Source organism: Syngnathus acus, chromosome 1 (assembly GCF_901709675.1).
Source record: "Syngnathus acus chromosome 1, fSynAcu1.2, whole genome shotgun sequence".
Lineage (NCBI taxonomy): Eukaryota > Metazoa > Chordata > Actinopteri > Syngnathiformes > Syngnathidae > Syngnathus > Syngnathus acus.
Genome location: NC_051087.1, coordinates 14,221,351 through 14,232,517, shown reverse-complemented (window position 1 = coordinate 14,232,517; position 11,167 = coordinate 14,221,351). Strand labels below are relative to the sequence as shown.

General features: G+C 46.1%; 1 protein-coding gene across 2 annotated transcripts in view; it reads right to left on the bottom strand.

The window, feature by feature from the left end:
* sorcs3 (sortilin related VPS10 domain containing receptor 3) overlaps window positions 1-11,167 on the bottom strand; it is a 260,977-nt gene that overhangs the window by 151,620 nt on the left and 98,190 nt on the right. The window lies entirely within an intron of this gene.

Genomic DNA, 11,167 nt, shown 5'->3' with positions numbered 1-11,167 from the left:
TACTGCCCGATGACTGCTGGGATAGGCTCCAGCACGCCCACGACCCTCGTGGGGACAAGCGGAATAGAAAATAGATGGATAAGCAAACGGAACCTACCGTATTTTCCGCCCTAAAAGGCGCACCTAAAAACCTAAAATTTTCTCAAAAGCCGACAGTGCGCCTTATAGGCCAGTGCGCCTTATATATGGATCAACTGATGAATTTGTTGATCCATACTGGTTGTACACAGTGCTCTGCCAAAATGTTTCAGTACGTTTTAGTACGACTAGTAAATTACAAGGTCGCATCGCTTCCCAGCATTACGGCAACTGTAGTCAGGGGGCGTCACCGAATAGCTGTTGTACCCGCGAGGCTATTTCATGTCAAAATAGGCTGCTCTGTTAATGTTTCGAGTAAATCTACGGATCGATATGGAAGGGAAACATAGGTAAGTAGTACCAATGCGTTAGATCGAACTTTAGTCAGTTCCGATCATTTTATAGGAGATCGTTTGAGAAACGCGATTGTTTACACTTTGCTGAGGTTCATGGGAGATTGTGAGCTGAGGCTCGTGAGACTTTGCGGATGGCTAATGCTATTGCGATAGCTGCTATACGTACCAGGCTATTTCATGTCAAAATAGGCTGCTCTGTTAATGTTTCGAGTAAATCTACGGATCGATATGGAAGGGAAACATAGGTAAGTAGTACCAATGCGTTAGATCGAACTTTAGTCAGTTCCGATCATTTTATAGGAGATCGTTTGAGAAACGCGATTGTTTACACTTTGCTGAGGCTCATGGGAGATTGCGAGCTGAGGCTCGTGAGACTTTGCGGATGGCTAATGCTATTGCGATAGCTGCTATACGTACCAGGCTATTTCATGTCAAAATAGGCTGCTCTGTTAATGTTTCGAGTAAATCTACGGATCGATATGGAAGGGAAACATAGGTAAGTAGTACCAATGCGTTAGATCGAACTTTAGTCAGTTCCGATCATTTTATAGGAGATCGTTTGAGAAACGCGATTGTTTACACTTTGCTGAGGCTCATGGGAGATTGCGAGCTGAGGCTCGTGAGACTTTGCGGATGGCTAATGCTATTGCGATAGCTGCTATACGTACCAGGCTATTTCATGTCAAAATAGGCTGCTCTGTTAATGTTTCGAGTAAATCTACGGATCGATATGGAAGGGAAACATAGGTAAGTAGTACCAATGCGTTAGATCGAACTTTAGTCAGTTCCGATCATTTTATAGGAGATCGTTTGAGAAACGCGATTGTTTACACTTTGCTGAGGCTCATGGGAGATTGCGAGCTGAGGCTCGTGAGACTTTGCGGATGGCTAATGCTATTGCGATAGCTGCTATACGTACCAGGCTATTTCATGTCAAAATAGAGGCTTTGCAGTCACGTGGTTTTATCACGTGATTTTGTGTTATGCCGCCATCTTGGCGGTCAACTCGTCAGCTCGTTCCTACGTGTTTGTATGGATTGTCTGATTTCTGCGCTACGTTTTCACCGATTTCTTCCGAATTATGGCTGATTTGCTATCCAACGAAGTTAGGCATTTGGATGAAGACTCCAAGAAACGTTACAGAGAGAAGTTGAACCTTGTTGGCACAACGGATCCGTACCTTTTACCGAGAAGCATGCTAAAATCGCCCGAGCATTTTGCAACAGCCGACCTGCCTGAACGCTCATATGCAGATATTTATAATTACCTCGTCGATTTGTTTTGTAACGGCATTTCATAACTTGACATATTAAAAAACTGAATAGAGTGAAATCATTCAGATACTGTACCTGTCTGTTCAAGTTGCTACCATTTTTATTTTTTGTTTATTTTTGCATGATGCCACATCTGATTGGCTTGAAAACTTAACCAATAAAAATTTTAACCTTGTGCCAATGGCTTGAAAACTTTACCAATGTAGATTTTACCTTGTGCCAAATGAAGTAACAAAAACCCTCTTGTTAAAAAATGCTACATTAAAAAAAATTGTTTCACAAGGTTCATAATTTTTTGGGAAATTTCCGAATGCATTCACTCGAGAATTAATTGTTCAATTCCAATATGAAGTTCAATATTTACATTGATAACGTTTTCAAGCCAATCAGATGAAGCATCATGAAAAAATAAACACAAAATAAAAACGGGGGGGTGAACTGAAGAAATCATCCCATTCCCTGCCTTGCTGCCTTTCTAAAAATGCACCCAGCATTTTCAACAATCATATTTGTATCATCCCATATTGTATTATTTCACATTTTGTGAAACAAATCAGGGGTGAATAGTTTGTTTACATACCTGATATGAAGTCCTCATTGCATATCCTTGTGTAAATCGTAGGTTTCCATCGTTCACGACGAATATCCGCGATCCATTTATCACGTTTTTTCATGTTCGCCGGAAATCTATAGAAGCTAAGATTTGGTTTATCGCCTCGTCTATTGCTACATCCAACAGCACAGCAGGTATCCGGCATTTTTAAGCTCAAATAGCAGCAGATATAACAAGAAAGCGTGTGTGAGTCGTTGACCGGCACTGAAAAGTTGACCGCCAAGATGGCCGCCAAGCTAATGTGGGTAACTTGATGACGTCAGCTGCAAAGCCTCTATAGGCTGCTCTGTTAATGTTTCGAGTAAATCTACGGATCGATATGGAAGGGAAACATAGGTAAGTAGTACCAATGCGTTAGATCGAACTTTAGTCAGTTCTGATCATTTTATAGGAGATCGTTTGAGAAACGCGATTGTTTACAGAGGGCTCGTTGGTTATTGGCTAGTGGATGCATACCGCAACCCTAGTCAACCTCAGTTTGATGCAGTATAGCTTCTATTTTATGCGCCTTATAATCCGGTGCGCCTTATATATGGACAAAGTGTCACGTCCCCACGTCACCTGACTTCCAGCCTAGCCCGACTCATGGAATTGCCAGCACCTGCTACAGCTCGTTAGGTTCCCTATTTAACCTCTCTGTGTTCTGCCAGTAGTTGTCAGTTCGTCTGATTACCCTGCACGTGATACTGCTGCCTTTTTGTCCCCGGACCAAACTTTGTAGCCAACAGCTTCCTTGACCTTCGACCACGCTCCAGATCGCCGCCTGTCCTGACTACTTGCCTGACCTTCGACCACGCTCCAGATCGCCGCCTGTCCTGACTACTTGCCTGACCTTCGACCACGCTCCAGATCGCCGCCTGTCCTGACTACTTGCCTGACCTTCGACCATTAAAGGATCGTGCTGCACTTGGTTCCCTGTCTTTGTTGCCTGACAGAACGAACTGACCAGAAATGCAACCAGCGCACGATTCCCTAGACACGGCCCGCTTGACCCACACGGAGTGGGAGCTCGGCAAGACCACAGAGGAGATGGCGGCGTTAACCAGGGTCGTCCAGCAGCTGCAACAGCAGCTCCAGCTGCAGCAACAGCAACTGCAGCAGCAGCAACAGCAACTGCAGCAGCAGCAACAGCAACTGCAGCAGCACCACCAGCTCCACCAGGACCTGGTAGAGGCTCTCAGGGATCACAGAGACTTGGCTCCTCTGGCTGCTGCAGATCGGTTTGTGCCATCTCTGTCCACGTCCGTGCCGCTTAGCCCCGCCGATCAGCCCACCGTTATGTCCACGCCCCGTCCTGCCTCGGCACCCGGGCAGTACGTGGACGTCCCTGAGCCCAGACTCAGCAACCTCGCAAGGTTCGACGGTGACCCCAAGTACGTCCGGGCCTTTCTGACGAACTGCCGTGTCTTGTTCGACCTCCAGCCCGTCACATTTGCCACGGAGCCAGCCAAGGTGGGTTTCGTGCTGACTCACCTGACGGGCGAGGCATGGCTGTGGGGAACGGCAGAATATGAGCGGCAGGGACCCGCCTGTTCGTCGTTTGACGCCTTCGCCGCTGAGATCCTGCGCGTATTTGACCTGGGCTCCGCCTCGGAGGACGCCTCCACAGAGCTCCTCACGCTGCGCCAAGGCAGCAGATCCGTCGCCCAGTACGCCATCCGGTTCCAGACGGTGGCGCGTCGTAGCGACTGGAACACCCCGGCTCTCGTCGGTGCCTTCATCCACGGACTCGCGGACTATATCAAGGACGAGATGGTGTCCTGCGAGCGCCCACAGACCCTTGAAGTGGCCATGGACCTGGCAGTACGGGTGGACCGGCGGATCCAGTCGAGGCGACGCGAGGAGAGGAGAGCGGCTCCGCCCCCCCGTCACCGTGACATCAGCCCGACACCTCGGGTGTCATGGAGCGCACCGGTTTTTTTCACCGGACCTGTCGTCCGCCAGGGACCCTGTCCACGTAAGTCAGCGCGCCTTTATTGCTCCTCACACCCAGCCCAGCAGGTCAGAACCCATGGAGATCGGACGCACCTCTCTCTCTGTGAGGAAACGCAGTCAGCGCATCAGAGAGGGGCTTTGCCTGTACTGCGGGGGTGAGGGTCACTGGGTGGTCTCTTGCCCGACGAGACCCAAGGACACCCGCCAAGCAAGGATCCGTGTGGGGTCGGTTTTTTTTGCCCCCCACTACCTGTCGCGAGTCCCTGTCCCAGGACCGCTACTCGACTCCAGCCCGCGCCCTTGCCTCTCGGCCCTCCGCTTCTCCAATCCGTGGGCAGCCGCCGCGGGTCCGGTCTCGCCGTCGGCCGCAGCGGATGGCCCGGGCCCTTACTCCGCTGCCGTTGCGACGTCCGCAGCCGGGTTCTGCTCCGGTGGGCGGGGTATTGGGGTCTGACCGGCTTCCTGCTCGGAGTCGTCCGGTAGGGACCCGTCCGGTTCCCACGCCGGCCCCCTGGTCGGCGTCTCCCGACGCCGCGGCTGGGAAGGTGGACTGGGCGGGAGTGCCGCCTGATGACGGGGCTTGGTCGACGTGTTCTGATTCGGAATATTGACTGCCGCACGTCTTGGGTTCCCCCCCTCCCGCCCGGTCTCATGCTCCGTCTTGGGGTTCTGCTTTTGGGACGTCGGGGGCCGTCCCTTGGGGGGGGGGTTCTGTCACGTCCCCACGTCACCTGACTTCCAGCCTAGCCCGACTCATGGAATTGCCAGCACCTGCTACAGCTCGTTAGGTTCCCTATTTAACCTCTCTGTGTTCTGCCAGTAGTTGTCAGTTCGTCTGATTACCCTGCACGTGATACTGCTGCCTTTTTGTCCCCGGACCAAACTTTGTAGCCAACAGCTTCCTTGACCTTCGACCACGCTCCAGATCGCCGCCTGTCCTGACTACTTGCCTGACCTTCGACCACGCTCCAGATCGCCGCCTGTCCTGACTACTTGCCTGACCTTCGACCACGCTCCAGATCGCCGCCTGTCCTGACTACTTGCCTGACCTTCGACCATTAAAGGATCGTGCTGCACTTGGTTCCCTGTCTTTGTTGCCTGACACAAAGTTTTAAAATGGGCCGTTCATTGAAGGTGCGCCTTATAACCCGGTGCGCCTTTTAGGGCGGAAATTACGGTAATTATTTATTCCCCCCTTTCCCCCCAATACTGGTCCCCTGTGCCCACAACAAAAAAACTGAAAATAAACAAAAATAAAGACCTGCTATTAAATTAAACAATCAACTAAACAAATAACTAGTAAGTGTCATTTATACTAATTAGAGCTATACAATTGCAGCGTAGAAGGGTGATTTTTATCTTAGGTTAGATGTGTGAAGGGCGCCATTGCTTACAAACAAAAATGTCAATTTAATGGTCAAACTTGACTGGATTTTTGTCAGAAACAGGTGGCAACCCTACCCCACACACACTTAGGGTTTATTCAGACCAGAAAAGTCCTTTAGTCCGCTTGTGTGGTCCAGACCAAAAGCGAACTTATTTTTTTTCGTTTGGTGCGGTTCCTATTCAGACTACATTTTGCAAGTAAAGTATACACATCCACGCTTGTGACGATCTGTGCTCACATTGGACAGCAATGACCAGGGCGGCACACAGAGCACAGACCCGGAAATAGAGGAAAACATGTGAGTCCTACGCACTGCGTTCCTGCTATGCATATTTGTGCTGTTGGTTCGGATCTTCGCTGTTTGTATTCACACCTGAAGCGAACTGCACCAGAGTTAATTTGAAACCGTTTGAAAAAGTGGGTCTCAGTCTGTTTCTTTAACCCGCACCGGGATTCGTTTGAGTGCATTCACATCTGCACAGAATGACCGGACCAGCGTTCCAATCTAACCCTGGTCCGTTTGAAGCGGACCAAATATTCAGACTTGATTCAGCCTTAGTTTGAATGATGAAGTTTGTTTGCACCATTGCATCAGGTATTCAGAAAAGGGAACAAGGGCACGTCACTGTACAAGATGCAGGGGTTAGTCAATGAAGTTAACGAACTTGTTACTACCGTATTTTCCGGACTATAAGGCGCACCGGACGATAAGGCGCACCTTCAATGAATAACCCATTTTAAAACTGTGTCCTTATATAAGGCGCACCAGACTATAAGGCGCACCATTAATGCATCATGTCAGATTTTTAATCCAAATCAAATCATTCTCCATTTTATCTTTTTCATTTCAACATCAGACGCAACAAATTACTTTATAATCACAAAATAATGATCCATAGTCTTTTTTATTCATGATTCATGGTCTTCAGCGGGCCACTTATGATTGATTTCATGACACAATGCTTCGGGCCAGTTTAAATCTAGGAATTTGGTCCATATATAAGACTATAAGTCGTTTGGGAAAATTTGAGGTTTTTAAGTGCGCCTTATAGTCCGGAAAATACGGTAGGTGTCTGTCAAGGTGGGGTAAATTGGGGATGGGGCTCCATGTATTGTTCACACCTGTGCACTAATAGTCTATGAAAAGGCTACAAAAATCATTCAACATCGCAGTCGGTTTAGGCGAGACAGAGACATACAGAGACAAACGAACAAACAGCTACATAGATACACGGATACACGGACAAATGAATTTTTAGATTTACGGATACACGGACACGGACAGAGATGGATGGGAAGGTCGTACATGAATTGGAAAACTTTCTCATTCATAAAACATTGTCAGGTGACTCAAGGAAGGTGCAACAGGCAACCATTAAAAGAAGAGCTCAAAATTGCATCTTGAAGGGTAAGCATTTCACATTTTTTTACTGAATTTACTTGTGCTATTCAAGTTTATTATACGCATTTAAAATGAGTAAATCATCTAAATTGTCATTCAACTATACCATCTGTCTTTACCATACAGATGGGCAGCTGCATTATACGTATATGCAGACGCCACAAGGGCCACGCACACTTGGCCAAGATTGTCAAAACACATGCTGAGGCCAGCTCTGTTTTTAATGTCTTGCATGTAAGCGCTCATGGGGGTCACTGTGGTGTTGGAAAGACCCATGGTGCCATCATTTAGCACTTTTATTGACCTGGAGTGCAGAAATATATTCGCAAATGGGTAAGTTACTGCATTTTTCTAAATGATTAGTCAGTCAACTAAAGATTGACCTCCATCTATCGATTTCGGAATGTTCTGAATGCCAGATTCTGCTAAGGATAAGAAAACGTACATTCCCGTAAGTGCGTTGCAATAAAATTTATCACAAAAATATGCTTTTATGGGAACATTATATTAGTGTCACCAATAGCACACTGTTGTTGTAGGTCACAGAGCTGTTTGAGTTGGTGGGAATGGACCTCATAGGAAAGCTGAAGCCCACCAAAACTGGTGACCATTACATTTGTGTAATGGTGGACTTTTTCACTAAGTGGACTGAGGCTTATCCACTTAAGACCAAAAAAGCTATTCAGATGACTAAGTGTGTGCTTGATTCCTTTTATAAGTTTGGTGCACCCAAAAGGATTTAAACGGATCAAGGCAGAGAATTTGTAAATGAGATATGCCAATGTGTCCATACAGTTGGCTTTGAAAATGTGCTTATTATATATTGACTCTGACACCTTTTTCTGCAGGTCATTTATAGCCTCTGTAAACAACTGGGAATACAGAGAAGCTTCCGCTCTCCCTACCACCCACAGACAAATGGACTGGTAGAAAAAATAATTTGCACCGTACAAAGGTATTTCACTAATGCACATGTCTGGCATGTGTTTCACAAGAGGTAGGAGGTATTACTGCAGCATGTTCTTACAGGGCTCTCAGTAAACGTGTGGCGGACAAGCCCGACACATGGGACGTTCACCTTGGAGAAGCTGACTTTGCCCTCTGGACAAATAAAACAGCTGACGACCCAGTATTCCCCATTTTATTTACTTTTTGGTAGTGAGGCTCGTTACCCTTCCCAGGTCCCTGACGACTTTCTTGTGAGTGCATTCAACTAGTGCTAAGAATGCGAATATTAATCTTTCTCTTAATAAAATCTTGTCTGTAATTTCTCATTTTATTCAGGTTGATCATGAAATAGTTGAAGCGATTGCAGGGGGACTAAGTCGTGTCGCAGAATGTAAGGGATGAGCAGCAAAAAGGGTGGAAAGATGGAGAGTGCAATGCTGGAAGGAAAATCTGCGACCCTGGTGTCAAAGAAGGGGAAGACTGCTCTCAATATAAATATTGACCAGCTCCTCCCCTTCAATGAACCAGGGCCCAGAATTCCTCACAAATGGCCCAGGCACTCTCAATCTCCCTCTGCTGTTCCTAGATCTTCCCCCCCCCCCCCCCCCCTTCCCTTCCTGGCACTTCTCAACCTCCACCTTCTCCTAAAGAGCAAACTACATCCCCATTAGTTTGCTCTGCGCAGAGGCTGAAAATAACTAAAACTTCACCTCCCCTCCAGAGCTGTAAGTACAACCTTTATTTTATCACAATGAATAATGACTTCCTGTTAATATAATTTACTTCCCTTTCAGTATTCCATGACACATGGAGAGGGAAATACTTGATTGATATTTTGTGAAGCAAAATTGGCCCATACAAATTATTTACTGGTGACTTGCGGGACCATCTTGGGCCTGGGAGGCTCCTTGAGAGTGAACTATGTTACATTGCGGTCCCACTCAGAATTATATAGTTTGTATTGACCTACGTATGTGTTTTGTATGTCCTATAACTAATACTGTAGGTGGTAAATGCCTTCTTGGCTACCACAGTCAAAGGCCACGAATCTCGAAGCAAAGGTCATTTGATGGACTCATACGAAATGACTTCCATCTGGCAGGGGAGGTCCAACGGTCTTAGGAAGGTAAGAGTGGGTTCAATATATTACACTAAATTAACTATATTGGTTAAATACTTGTAGTTCAACCCGCTACTATATGACGTCCTGGTCGAAGCAGCGTGCGAAAGCAACCACTGGGAACTCGTAGTAAGTTGTCATATACCGTATTTTCCGGACTATAAGGCGCACCTAAAAACCTCAGATTTTCTCAAAAGCCGACATTGCGCCTTATAGTCAGGTGCGCCTTATATAGGGTGTTTCATAAAGTACGCAGTTTTTAAAAATGCAATAAATCAGCCAAAATCGATGCAAAATTCAAAATTTTTATTTAATTTCATTCAACATATACTTCAATTTAATAATGAAAAATGATATCGAGCATATGTCCACCTCCACTTTCTCTGCAGGCAGTCATCCGATCGTTGAAATTAACGATAACTCTTTTGCAGACGTCCCTGTCGATTTCGCCGATTACCCGTTGAATTTCCATCTTCAGTTCGGTAATCGTTTGAGGTTTGTTCACGTAAACTTGTGACTTCACATATCCCCATAAAAAGAAGTCACAAGGTGTGAGGTCACATGACCTCGGAGGCCATTCTTGGTCGCCGCCGCGAAGTGAGATCAGACGCTCAGGGAATTACGGTTTCGACCGGGCGATTTTCTGGTTGCAACTGACCCAGATTCTTCGAATTTCTGTACCAACCTCGAAACTGTTGTTGCGGTCGGGGCATTGTCACGTCCAAAGATCGCGCGAAGTTTACGGACAGTCTCTGCGTAGCACTCCCCGTTTTTGTAATGAGTTTTCACAATAAGAATGCGTTGCTCGATACTGAACCGCTCCATGGCTACAAAATGGAAAAACGACAAATGGTCTTCTAATCGGAGTGATAATAGATAACGAAAATGATAGGAACAGTGCTGACAATCTTCAAAGAAAAAAATCCCGCGCAATTAAAAAACTGCGTACTTTATGAAACACCCTATATATGGAGCAAATTCCAGCCTGCGGGCCAAATGCGGCCCACGTCTAAATTTAAACTGGCCCGAAGCATTGTGTCATAAAATCAATCATAAATGGCCAAAATCATTCTGTGTGGCCCAAGAGGAGATTACAGCCGTTCGTCCGCACATAACCAAGACATTAATCAAAGACGCTGGTAAAATATGAATCATATAAATTATAGAATATGCAGAATGTACATAGTATTTTATTTTGCAGCTGATTTGTCAAACATATGTAGAGTGCATGGGGAGGAAAGTTTGAAGGAAACAGTCAATTGAGTAAGCCCCGATAACATCCGGATGAGCTTTACTGTTTGAGATGTATAACTCCCTTTTGTGCCCCCACAGATAGTGCTCCTGGTGACATATATGGTACCATTTGAAATGTGAGGGTGAACCAATGGAGGAAGAGGATTTCTGTTGCCCTTTGTGCATTTGACTTGTTTTTTATTTTTCTATTCAAAGTTACGTATTGCCTTCCTCACCAAAGCTGCTGTGATAGTGCTATTTAAATAAAGATTTATACCTGAACTGTTAAATTCTATTCCATTCAGATTTCTCTATAATGATCATTTGGTCAAGGCAGACAGCTTCCTCATGCGAGTCTTTGTTCTGTTCAAGGTCTCTCTATTAGAGAGTGTCTTGAAATGGAGTAGGGCAATCAAATGCGGCTTGGACCAAAAAGGGTTTATTGGAGGGAGAGGGGTAGTGGGGAACAGACGGGTGTGGAGAAAGCCACAGCTGCTGACAAGACGGGAGGGGCAGGAGGGATGAGCTGTTTCCGGGTCATGCGGATGCGTGACATAGAGGTTGTTTTTCCTCTCCTATGTTGCTTTTGCTTGCAGAGGTTCAGTTGGTTTTTCAACAATGGGAGCGAAGGATGCTTGCGGTTAACCTGCTCTCTAGCTAACGTGCGTTATGTTTGTGTTGGTAATTTACACAAGTAGAATTCACCTTTATGGACGCTATAGTTGTTTGTCTCCAATTATTCGTCTCATTTTAAAGGTCCTTACACTGGGATCACCAAATCCATAGATTGACATTATCTCTGACATAGTGGTGCAAACACA